The 11,518-nt window shown below is 38.1% G+C and overlaps 1 long non-coding RNA gene and 1 pseudogene across 1 annotated transcript; both read right to left on the reverse strand.

Annotated features, from left to right (window-relative positions):
- Nucleotides 1-1,777: 1,777 nt before the first annotated feature.
- On the reverse strand, nt 1,778-2,869 carry LOC118004005 (annotated as a pseudogene).
- A 783-nt stretch (nt 2,870-3,652) lies between these two features.
- Nucleotides 3,653-9,017, reverse strand: LOC118004137. Its single transcript, XR_004677495.1, has 3 exons — nt 8,940-9,017; nt 3,896-3,985; nt 3,653-3,816 (listed from the first exon to the last, which is right to left on the reverse strand). It is a non-coding gene; the product is annotated as an uncharacterized LOC118004137 (long non-coding RNA).
- Between the last annotated feature and the right edge of the window lie 2,501 nt (nt 9,018-11,518).

Below are 11,518 nucleotides of genomic sequence, written 5' to 3' on the forward strand. Positions count from 1 at the left end.
GTATCTGGAGAGATTAATTAACTCCATAAAATTACACAGTAAGTAATGTTCATATCTATATGTAAATACCACCCCTTTCCACTGGTTCCCACCAGCAAAAATGAATGACTCTGGAAATTTCAAATGAAACTTACTAATATTAAATGAAACAAAGAAGTTTGGAAGCATGAAATCAATCTTGATAAAGTACAGTTTTCACTCATTTGTTAATTCAAAAAAATTATATATTGAGTGTCCATCATATGTTCTGAACTACATTAAGTACTTGGGAAAGACTGAAATAAAGTTAAAAGGGTACCTGTTCTTATAAAGTATATAGACTAGCAGGGAAGATGTACTATTAGTAAGTTATGGTGCAGTATGAGAAACTGTAACATAAGTAAAGAAAGGCATGTCAGAAAAGCTTTCTGGACAAAAATGAAGTCTAAATTAAAATCTAACGTATATGTAGGAGTTCCTATTCTTCCAGCACATTGACTGCACCATGCTCTCATACTTTACCTGCCATTTTCTTTTTAATATTTTTCTCTCTTGCTTCCAGCCTATTGTACATACACACTTTATTTTTATAAAAAATACTCAAAGAACCAGGCACCTGGGTGGCTCAGTCATTAAGCGTCTGCCTTCGGCTCAGGTCATGATCCCAGGGTTCTGGGATTGAGCCCTGCATTGGGCTCCCTGCTCAGCCAGGAGCCTGCTTCTCCCTCCGCACTCCCCCTGCTTGGGTTCTCTCTCTCGCTGTCTCTCTCTCTGCCAAATAAATAAATAAAAATCTTTAAAAAATACTCAAAGAACATATAAACACAAAAGGCAAAAGAACAGGAATGTCTGAATTCCAGAGTGACTATAATGGAGCAAAAACAACCCAGATTGACTATAATGGAGCGAAAACAATCTGGGGATTTTTCTTGAAAAAATTGTTAATGACATACAATGGAATAGTGTTCAGCAATAAAAAAGAATAAACTACCACTACACACCACAACATGAATGAATCTCACATGTATTATGCTAAGAAGCCAGACATGGGAGACTACATACTACAGGGTCCATGACACTCAAAAAAGAGAAATTATAGGCGTGGAAAACAAATGAGAGCTTGCCAGGGATTGGGTATGGATGCAAAGGGGTAACATGAGGGAATTTTGAACAGTGATGTATTTATTCTATATCTTGGTGTCACTGGTGGTTACAAGATTCTATGTATTTGTCAAAAGTTGATTAGAACCATATACTAAAAAGAGTGAATTTTATTGTACATAAATGTTGATAAGCTGTGGGGTGCCTAACTGGCTCAGTTGCAAGACTATGTGACTCTTGATGTTGGGGTTGTGAGTTTAAGCCCCACAAGGGTGTAGAGATAACTTAAAGAAATAAAATTTTTTTAAAATGTTGATAAACTGTTACATACCATTTTAAGGATAATTCATATCTATCAAGCTACCTAAGATAAATTATTGCTTTCATCAAAACCATTATACAAAGGCATATTATAACCCATTAGATTTGTACTATTCAATACAGTAGCTTCTAGCTAATGTCACTACTTAAATTTATATTTCAATTAATTAAAATAAAATAAAATTTAAATATTCAGTTCCTTGGTTGTACTACCAAAGTTTAAAGTGTTCAATAGTTATGTGTGGCTAGTTTAATTAATGCATTAAACAACAGAGATTTAGAACACTTCCATCACTGCAGGAAATTCTATTGGACAGTGGTACATTTGGTGCTCTTCCCTGACTTGATTGCATCTACACAGAACTCATAGATGCCATTAAGGGCCAATCCTGTCCCCACAGAACACTCGGACAATCTGCTGCCAGATCTGCTTGGTCCTAACACTGTACACAATAGGATTGAGCACAGGAGGAAGCAAAAGGTAGACATTGGCCATAAGAGTGTGTACTATTGGTGACAAATGTTTCCCAAAGCAGTGAATTAGAGTCGTGCCAATGAGAGGCACATAGAAGAACAATACTGCACAGATATGAGAGAAGCAGGTGTTGAGAGCCCTGAGTCTCTGTTCTTGGGAAGCAATACCCAGTACTGCCTGGAGGATTAGAAAGTAAGAAATCGAAAGGATCAAGGCATCCAGTACAATGATGAAGATCACAGCCAGCAGGCCATAGATGCAATTGCCACGGGTGTCAGCGCAGGCAAGCCTTATGACATCCTGGTGGAGGCAGTATGCATGGGAAAGGATATTGGAGTGGCACAAAGGTAGCCTTTTGATGAGGAAAGGCACAGGGAACACTGCACCCACACTTCATAGCAGGACTATTGCTCCAATCTTGCTGATGACTCTATGACTGAGAAAGGTAGTATAAGTGCAAAGGGAAGCGAATAGCCACAAAGCAATCAAAGGCCATGACAACCAGAACACCTGATTCTACTGCCCCAAAGGTATGGATAAAGAACATCTGAGTGATGCAGGCATCAAGGGTTATTGAGCGCCAGTTGAACCAGTGAACACTAATCATGGTGGGCATGGGAGATAGTGAAAGGCTGAGGTCAGTGGCAGCTAGCATAGCCAAAAATAATACATAGGCTCATGGAGACTTTGCTCAATCTTGATGACAACAAGGATGATGACGTTGCCTAAGAATGTGGTACTGTAAAGAAGGCAAAGGGGCAAGGTCATCCAGAAGTCTTTCTCTGGCATTCCCGGAATCCCAGTCATGGTAAAGTTCTGGTGGTTATCAGCAGTTTGGTTGAATGGTTACATAGTGGAATGAAGGTCTGACTGGGCAAAAAGAGAATTCATCAAGTCAAACAGCTTCAGTTAGAATCAGTGGCTATAAGTATTGAGATAGTAGCCATAAGGAGTGACTTCAATAATATTCTAATACATTTATGTCCACAATCTGATAGAGAAACTGATTGTCCTACCCCATGAGGCAATAAATCAATGACCATTATATGCTAAAATATACTTAGGAGAAAGAAAAAAGAAAAAACTTCAATCAACATCTGCATCCAATAGGGATATAATTCATCCAGAAACATCAAGGAGTTACCTGACTTATTTCCTTGCTAAGAAAGAATTTTATATTGGACATTTATGTGGGTAATGACACTGATGCCAATAACCAGAAAGGAAATGTTAGCAAGCACAAATGAGACATAAGGGTTGTTCATAAACACAGATATGCAGATGTGTGTATGTGTCTTTATCTTGACTGTGATCTTAAATTGTGGTGATTTAGACATTATGCTCATTGGGACTCAATTTTCCACCTGCATGATGTGGGACAGAGGAAGAAATACACTCTTTAAGGTCTGTAAAGCTCTAACCTTCTGCATTCCTGGGAGTGTGTGGGTACTAAAAGGACCTGAGCTTGCAGCAGGTGATGGAGGGAGAAGTTACTCTGGCTGCCAAAAAACTTTAGAAGGACCCATTATGGTAAGCAGAATAAAGGTCTCCAAGGATGTTCAAATCCTAATTCTTGAAACCTATGAATATGTTAGCTTACACGGCAAAAGAGATTTTGCAGATGTGATTAAAGCTAAGGATCTCAAGATGAGGAGATTATCCTGGATTACCAAGGTAGGCCAAATCTAATCATATGAGTCCTTAAAATTGAAGAAATTTTCCCAGCTGCAGAGAACCAGAGAGATAGCAGCATGAGAAAGACAGCACGACTGGTGAAGGTGAAGGAAGGGGACAGAAAGCCAAGAAATATGGGTAGCCTCTAGAAGCTGGAAAAGGCAGTGGAACAGAATTTTCCCTCGAGTCTTCAGAAAGGGATGCAGATTTGCTGACGCCTTGATTTCAGCCCAGTAAGGGTCTTGTTGGACTTCTGACTTTAAGAACTGTAAGAAAATAATTATATGTGTATTATAAGCCACTATGTTTGTGGTAATTTGTTATGGAAAAAGTAGAAAACCTTACCCAGAGGGGCCAGAGTAGAGTTGCTTTAGCTCCTTTTCAGAAATATTCCAACTCTTCTCCTTCAGTCTTATACTCAGGCCCTGTCTTCTTCTTTGGTAAGAAATGAAATGAATGAAATGAAATTAATTCCACACATAGAGGATTCCAAAAGACAAGGTCCAAACATTTTTCAGATTGGTGAAGTCAATATCCCTGATGTTAAAAATTCAACTGGACTTAAGTTTCCCTGTCCCTCCATAGAGACTTCCCCTTCTCCGCATTCCATACTTCTGTGAGGCTGTTCTAGTAAACTCCACCTTGAGTCACCAGTATCTGTATTTCCTACTCTGAGTAAAACCTAGATAAACCTGTGAGCCATTCTAGACATTAATGCCTAACACTTGCAGTGACAAAGATCAATATTAAAATCTTGGTGCCATACAGCCCTCTTCTATTTCAATTATTTGCTATTATCTTCAGGAAGATATATCCAAACGTGCACCTGAGCTAATCACTTGTTGGGCCAGTCTAGCCACAGTTGATAAGGGTTCAGGATTAAATGAAAGAATAGGACTATCATGTCTCTTATTGTTTGAGTTATGATGCTAATGAGAATCTGATGGAGAGTCTCCCAAATAAGAATGTTACACACACACACACACACAAATACAAGCAAAGTTCTGTATAAAAATTAAGTGAATTCATATATTATTTAAGAGCATCTCAGGACCCATGTTAGAGAAAATGGAACAGGAGCCTGGGTCACAACAAGGAGAAAAGTCACTAGACAAATTGCAAGGGGCAGAAATCTCTGGGTGCTTGGGCATGACTAGAAATCAGACAGTTACTCCAAGTTTCTTGTAAGTCAATAGTTTAGTTCTACACTGTCCAATATCATAGCCACTAGATATCTGTGCCTATTTACATTTAAGTTAAATTAAAACATCAGTATCTTAGTTTCACTAACCACGTTTCAGGTGTTCAATAACTTCATATGGCTAGTGACTATTGAACTGTGTGGTACAAACATAGAAAATTTCCATAATCCAGAAAGTTCTATTGAAATTTGAAAAATTGATCCTGCAGACTATAGATTTAAAGGATACCAACATTCTAGCTGACCTCTTGACAAATCTTAGATCCAGTTGGATTTGTGGGTCTTTTACCTATATACTGCATAACCTGTGTCTCTTTACATACTTTTCTCTGTCTTGTCTCTTTTCTGGAAAAATGAATAAGAAAATAGCTTTAAAACTAAAGACTCTGGAAATAGATCATCTGGGTTTAAATCCTGCATCTGTGACCTTGAACAAGTTACTTAATAATCTCTATGCTTTATTCCTTACCTCTTTAAAATTAAAATGAAAATAATAGTATTTACCATGGGATAGTTAAAAGTATTCACTGGAAATGTTGATAGGTCATTTAGGTGAGCACCAGACAAAGAATCAACACTCAATAAAGGGTAGCTATAATCAATGTTCATCTGTTATCTATAAATTTTGTAATGTTTGGTTAACTGTGAAAACTGTCTCTGAAGATATTTATAAGCCATGAAATCCATTAATATACTGCTAAGTTATCTACCTACCCATATATTAGTTATATATTTTGATCAAATTCTATATTACCTAAATCTCTCCATGCCTCAGCCAGTTTAGCCCAACACTGAAAATCTATGGCTTGTAGGTAGTGGCTGTTGCAGTGCCCAAGATGGGACATCTATGGATCTGTGCTCAGTGATTCTGCACTTAATTATGAAGGCTTACTGTAAAGGATTTATTGGAAGCAGGTCCTAGATAAACTAGAGATGAAAGAATGATATGCTAGTAGGAGTCATGAGTAGTGAATATCAGTAAGAGGAAGAAAAGAATAAGGATAATTGATTCTGAGGGACTAGAACCCCAAAAGCAACACCACACTGACCATCTGAGGAGCTCGATCCCAAAGACCAGCACAGTCCTTCCAGAATTCAAGAGAGGGATTACAAACTAGGCTCTTTTATTTATTTATTTTTTTAGAGAGAGCGCCGGGACAGTCAGAGGGAGAGAGAGAATCTTAAGAGGCTCCTTGCCCAGAGTGGAGCCCCACATGAGGCTTGATCTCACAACCCTGAGATCATGACCTGAGCCGAAATCAAGAATCAGATCCTTAGCCAAATGAACTACCCAGGCACCCCCAAACTAAGCTCTTGATTCCTTAAGATCTAAAGAACTCAGGAAGAGATTTTCATGTTTAATTAACTTACTGATTAATGGCTTCATATTTGTCAAATGCCTACTAAGTACTAGGCATGCCATAGTAATCAGAGGACCAAAGGAGCAACTTCTTTCCTTATCAAAGAAAACATGAAAAACAAGAGCAGAAACAGGAGTGGAATATGTACCTGGGGTTGAATGAAGACATGCTTTACAGAAGGGTCAATATGTCCAGCTTGTATCACCAGCTCTACTCAGCCTAACTCTGTTTCTGTCAATACCAGTGACAGACCATGGACAGAATCAAACCTAAACTTCCCTCACAGCAAAAGGGCAGGAGCTTCTGTGGTTTATGAAGCATATGTGGGGATGGAGGTGGAAGAGAAGATAGGCAACAAGAGTCTTTCTTTTCTATTGCTATGGAACTACAGTTCAATGCTCTTTTCCACCCAGGAAGCCAAGTGGAAGAGCTATTCTCTAAAGGACAGGACCGAGCATAATATACTCTAAGTAAATTATATATAAGTATATAAGTATTCAGCTGCAGGCCGAAGCACAGTTCTGGCCCTTTGGATTTGTCCTCTGTAGGAGCCATGGACTAGTCTTTCACTTGGGGAAGGAATATATTTGCTATTTGCCTTGAGCCAGGACTGAAGGAAGGGCAAAAATTTGCAGACTCTTGTTTCTCTCATTAGGCTTTGGTAGTAGAATATACTCACCACTGAATTCTTCATATGTACAGTTCAAATTGTTATTTCTATTTTAATGAAAAATGTAAAGGAAATGGAAAAATAATTCTTGCTGAAAAAATTCTTGCTGCAGCTGAGGATTCTAGGTTCTTTATAGATATATAAAAATCATGAGCAATCACTTTATATGATGATATAGGGAAATAATGCAAAAGATAATGGGCAGGCATTTTAAATTATTTCAGTCCTTTAATAATAAAAAAATCTAATATTTATTAAATGCTTATTTATGCTTCAGCCTCTGTTTTTACCTCTTTACATATACTACCTCTTTTAATGACTAAAAAAACCTTATGAGAAAAGAACTGTTGCCAATATGCATCAGTAAAATAAGAGTCGGAGAAGTTAATTAACTTGACTCAAATCCCAAAAATAAAATTTAAATCCAGCTACTCTGAACATTATGCTATGAAGGTCTATTTAGTCCTATAGGAGATGATAAGCTTTAGGCCACAGAGACAACTTCTGCCATCAAATTCAAAGTCCAGACCAAACAGTACACTGGGCTTAACAGATCCTACCTCCTCCACTCTGACTAGTCTGTCCTGACCTCTAAAGATTTCTCCATGAATTGTCCATAACTACAGTCCCCTCCATTCTGTGAAAGCATCCTCAGAGAAAGCACTACCTGGGCCTCAGTTTGTTTCCCAACTCACCCAAAGTCTAGTCTAGGAGATGAGAGTCATTTCTGATGCTGGCCACCATAGCAGTATAGCCAGAGATTTAAAACCTGCAGGACCCTAATCCAGAATTCCCTCTGAAGTGATCCTCTAGAGACAAGGCATCAGTCTTCATGGAGAAGTCCCCAGGGCCAACAGCTATATAATCTCAGGCGTCTGGGCATTTTGGTCTTCTTTGTCTTGATCTCAGAGGACCTAGTTTTCCCTAATTCAAACCTGTGATGGTGACCAACTAGATATAGACTTCGTCTCAGTCCTGTGTGAATGGTACCTCACTAGCTATACCAAAATGCAAATATACTTTAGTGCCTAATCTTTACAATTCTCTCTAAAAGAGAGAGAAAGAGAAAGAAAGAGAGAGAGAGGAGGGGAGGAAGGAACGAAGGAAAGCAAGCAAGCAAGCAAGCAAGAAAAAATGTAAAAGAAAAGGCCATTCATGTTTCCTTCTAGTTACTACTTCTCATTCCTTCCTCAGCTTCATAGTAAAGCCTTTCAAAGTTGTGGTCTGTAGTCTCTGTTTCCATGTACTCCCCATTCTCTCCTCAATTCACTTCAGTGAGAGTTCTTTCCCACATCACTGAAAGCATCTTTGCAGGTGTCTCCAATGGCCTGCTTATTGTTAAACCCAGAGAACATTCCTCACCTTACTCTTCTTTTCAGCAGGATTCAAAACAGTGGAAAATTGCCTCCATGTTGAGTTACTTTCATTTCTGATTTTTTTGTGACACCATGTTTTCCTCCTGCTTTAATTTCCACTCTTCGATATCCTTTGATGGCTTATCTCCCTCCTACATCACTAAATGTTAGTGTGTCTCTTATTTGGTCTTTTTCCCTAAACTTTAATCCCACTCTCCCTGAGTGATATTATTAAATCCTATTGATTTAATATCTCCATATGTCGATTACCCCCAAAAGCATATCTTCAGGCCTGAATTCTGTCTTGATCTCCAGACCAATTACTACTTGATAATTCCATGTGGATATCAAATAGGAAACTTAAAATTAGCACAGTGAATACTGTAAAACAAAAACAAAACTTCTTCCTATTTGCTTATAGTTAATTTCAATAAATCACACTAACCATACCACAATCCACCCGGTTACTCAAACCAAAATTCCAGATCTTTTCTTACCCTCTCCCTTATATTTAATCCATTACCATGGCCTATTGAGTCCAAACCAAAATATATTTCACATACTTCAAATTCCCTTCATCTTCGCTCCTACCATGCCAGCAAGGTTACCATGACCTCTTGTAGAATAGAGCAATAGTCTCCTAATGACTTTTTTTTTAATTTGCTCTTTTATTTGTCTTATTTTATGGTATAATTTACAAATCATAGAACTGATCCATTTTAAGTGTACAATTTGAAGAGTTTTAGTAAATTTATACAATTGTGAAACTATTACCCCAAAACAGTCTTAAAACTTCCATTACATAAAAAGATTCCTTGACGGTGGTTTGAGATCAGCCCTGGGCATGTCTCCAGCTCCAAGAAACCACAGATATGCTCTCTGTTTTCATAGTTTGCCTGTAATAGAAATTTCATATAAGAATCATAAAATATATTGTCTTTTGTCTCCCAGTTAACATAATGTTTTGAGTTTTATCCATGCTGCTAAATATATTCAGAGCTTGTTCTTTTTCCTTCCTGAGTAGTATGTCATTGTATGGGTAAAACATATTTATTTACTCATTTGGTAGTTGAAATACATTGGGGTTGTTTACCACTTTTGACTATTATGAATAATGTTGCTAGAAATATTAGCATATAATCTTTGTATGGACATGTTTGGGCAGATATCTAGAAAAGGAATTACTGGGTAGTATGATAGGTGTTTCTCTAATTTGGAAGAAAATGTCCAACTATTTGTGGCTGAACCATTTTATACTCACATCACCAATGTATAAAGATTCCAGTTTAATGTAACTATTGATTTGATTAGATTTACATCCGTCATGTTGATATTTGTTTTTTATATGTTTCAGTCTTTTTTGATTCTTCCTTTTCTCCTTGTCTTCTATCATGTTAAAGATTTTTATTGTACTGTTTTAAAGTTGACTGCTTTTTTTTTTTTCCAGAACTTTGAATATGCCATTCAACTGCTTTCCAGACTCTATTTTTTTTTCCTGATAAAAAGTCAGGAATTATTTCAAGCTTTTTAGTCTGTAACTTGATTAGTCATTTTCTTCTGCCATTATCATTCTTGGGCTTTTGGCAGTTTGATTATAATGTTTCTATGTGTTAATATCTTTGTATTTATTCTAATTAAGATTTCTTGAGCTTCTTGGACATGTGGACTTTTTTGTTGTTGTTAAATATATAAAGTTTTTAACATTGTATCTTCAAATATTGATTCTGTTACTTTGCTCTCTTCTTCTGGACCTACCAATATACATATGTTGGTATGTTGATGTTGCCCCCCAAATATCTGAGACTGTTCATTTTTCTTCAATATTTTTCTGTATATTATTTGAACTTGAGACTTCTCTATTTGTCTTCAAGTTCACAGATTCTTCCTTCCCCTTCCTCAAATCTGCTGAGTCCATGTATTGATTTTTTTTAAATTACAGTTTATTATATTTTTTAAATTCTTTTGTTTCTTTCCTATAATATCCTTTCCTCTATGGAGTTTCCTTATTCATTCAATCATTTACCATTGTATTTTCTTTAATTACTTGAACATAATTTTCTTTCATTCTTTGAATGCATTTATAATAGATTATTTGAATTATTTGTCTGCTAAAATCAACATGTGGGTCCTTTAGGAGTCAGATTCTACTGATTGCTGTTTTTCTTGATTATGGTCAAGTTTTCCTATTTCTTTGAAAGTCTCAGAGTTTTTTTTGAAAACTAAATGTCTTAAATATTATAGCATAGCCATACACAAAGATAAACTCAAAATGAATGAAAGACCTCAATGTGAGATAGGAATCCATCAAAATCCTAGAGGAGAACATAGGCAATAACCTCTTAGACATTGGCCACAGCAACTTCTTTTAAGGTACATCTCCAAAAGCTAGTGAACAAAAGCAAAAATGAACTTTTGGGACTTCATCAAGATAAAAAGCTTCTGCACAACAAAGGAAACCGTCAACAAAACAAGGAGGCAACCCATAGAATGGGAGAAGATATTTGCAAATGACACTACAGATAAAGGGCTGGTATCCAAGTTCTATAAAGAACTTCTCAAACTCAACACCCAAAAAACAATTAATCAAGTCAAAAAAATGGGCAGAAGACATGGACAGACACTTCTCCAAAGAAGACACACAAATGGCTAACAGACACATGAAAAAAGGTTCATCATCATTAGCCATCAGGGAAATTCACATCAAAACCACACTGAGGGGGCGGAGCAAGATGGCAGAGGAGTAGGAGACCTGGATTTCGTCTCCTCTCAGGAATTTAGCTGGATAGGGATCAAATCATTCTGAACACCTACAAACTCAACAGGAGATCGAAGAAAAGAAGAGCAACAACTCTCTGAACAAAAAAGCGACCACTTTCTGGAAGGTAGGACGTGCGGAGAAGTGAATCCGAGGCGATATTCGGGAGGATAGACGGCGGGGGAGGGGCCTCCGTCCACCGCTTCTGGCAAGTGATAAAGCAGCGGAGCACAAAATCAGAACTTTTAGAAGTCAGCTCCACTGAGGGACGTCACTCCGGTGGCTAAGCGGGGGGGTGGAACCCTCACAGGACAGTGTGGTCTCAGGACCCTTGGGGTCACAGAAAGACTGGGGGTGCCTGAGTGCAGCAGAGCTCCCAGGTATCAGAGCAGGGAAGCCGGCTGCAGAGACGGAGCCAAGGAGCGGGCTCTCAGCTCGGGGTTGCCATAAACCGTGATCCAAGGCACAGTCGGGTCACTGCTCCTCCAGCAGGGACCCAACAAGCGACAGATCCGGGGAGACTCACCTTCTTACCCCGGGAGGAGAGGTGCAGGAGTGCACCACAGGGATCTGCTGGGTTTGGAGACTCCACTCAGGGTCGGGTGCCAGAGATAGAAACGCGTGGT

Source organism: Mirounga leonina, unplaced genomic scaffold (assembly GCF_011800145.1).
Source record: "Mirounga leonina isolate KUSES-001 unplaced genomic scaffold, KU_Mleo_1.0 Mir_92, whole genome shotgun sequence".
NCBI lineage: Eukaryota > Metazoa > Chordata > Mammalia > Carnivora > Phocidae > Mirounga > Mirounga leonina.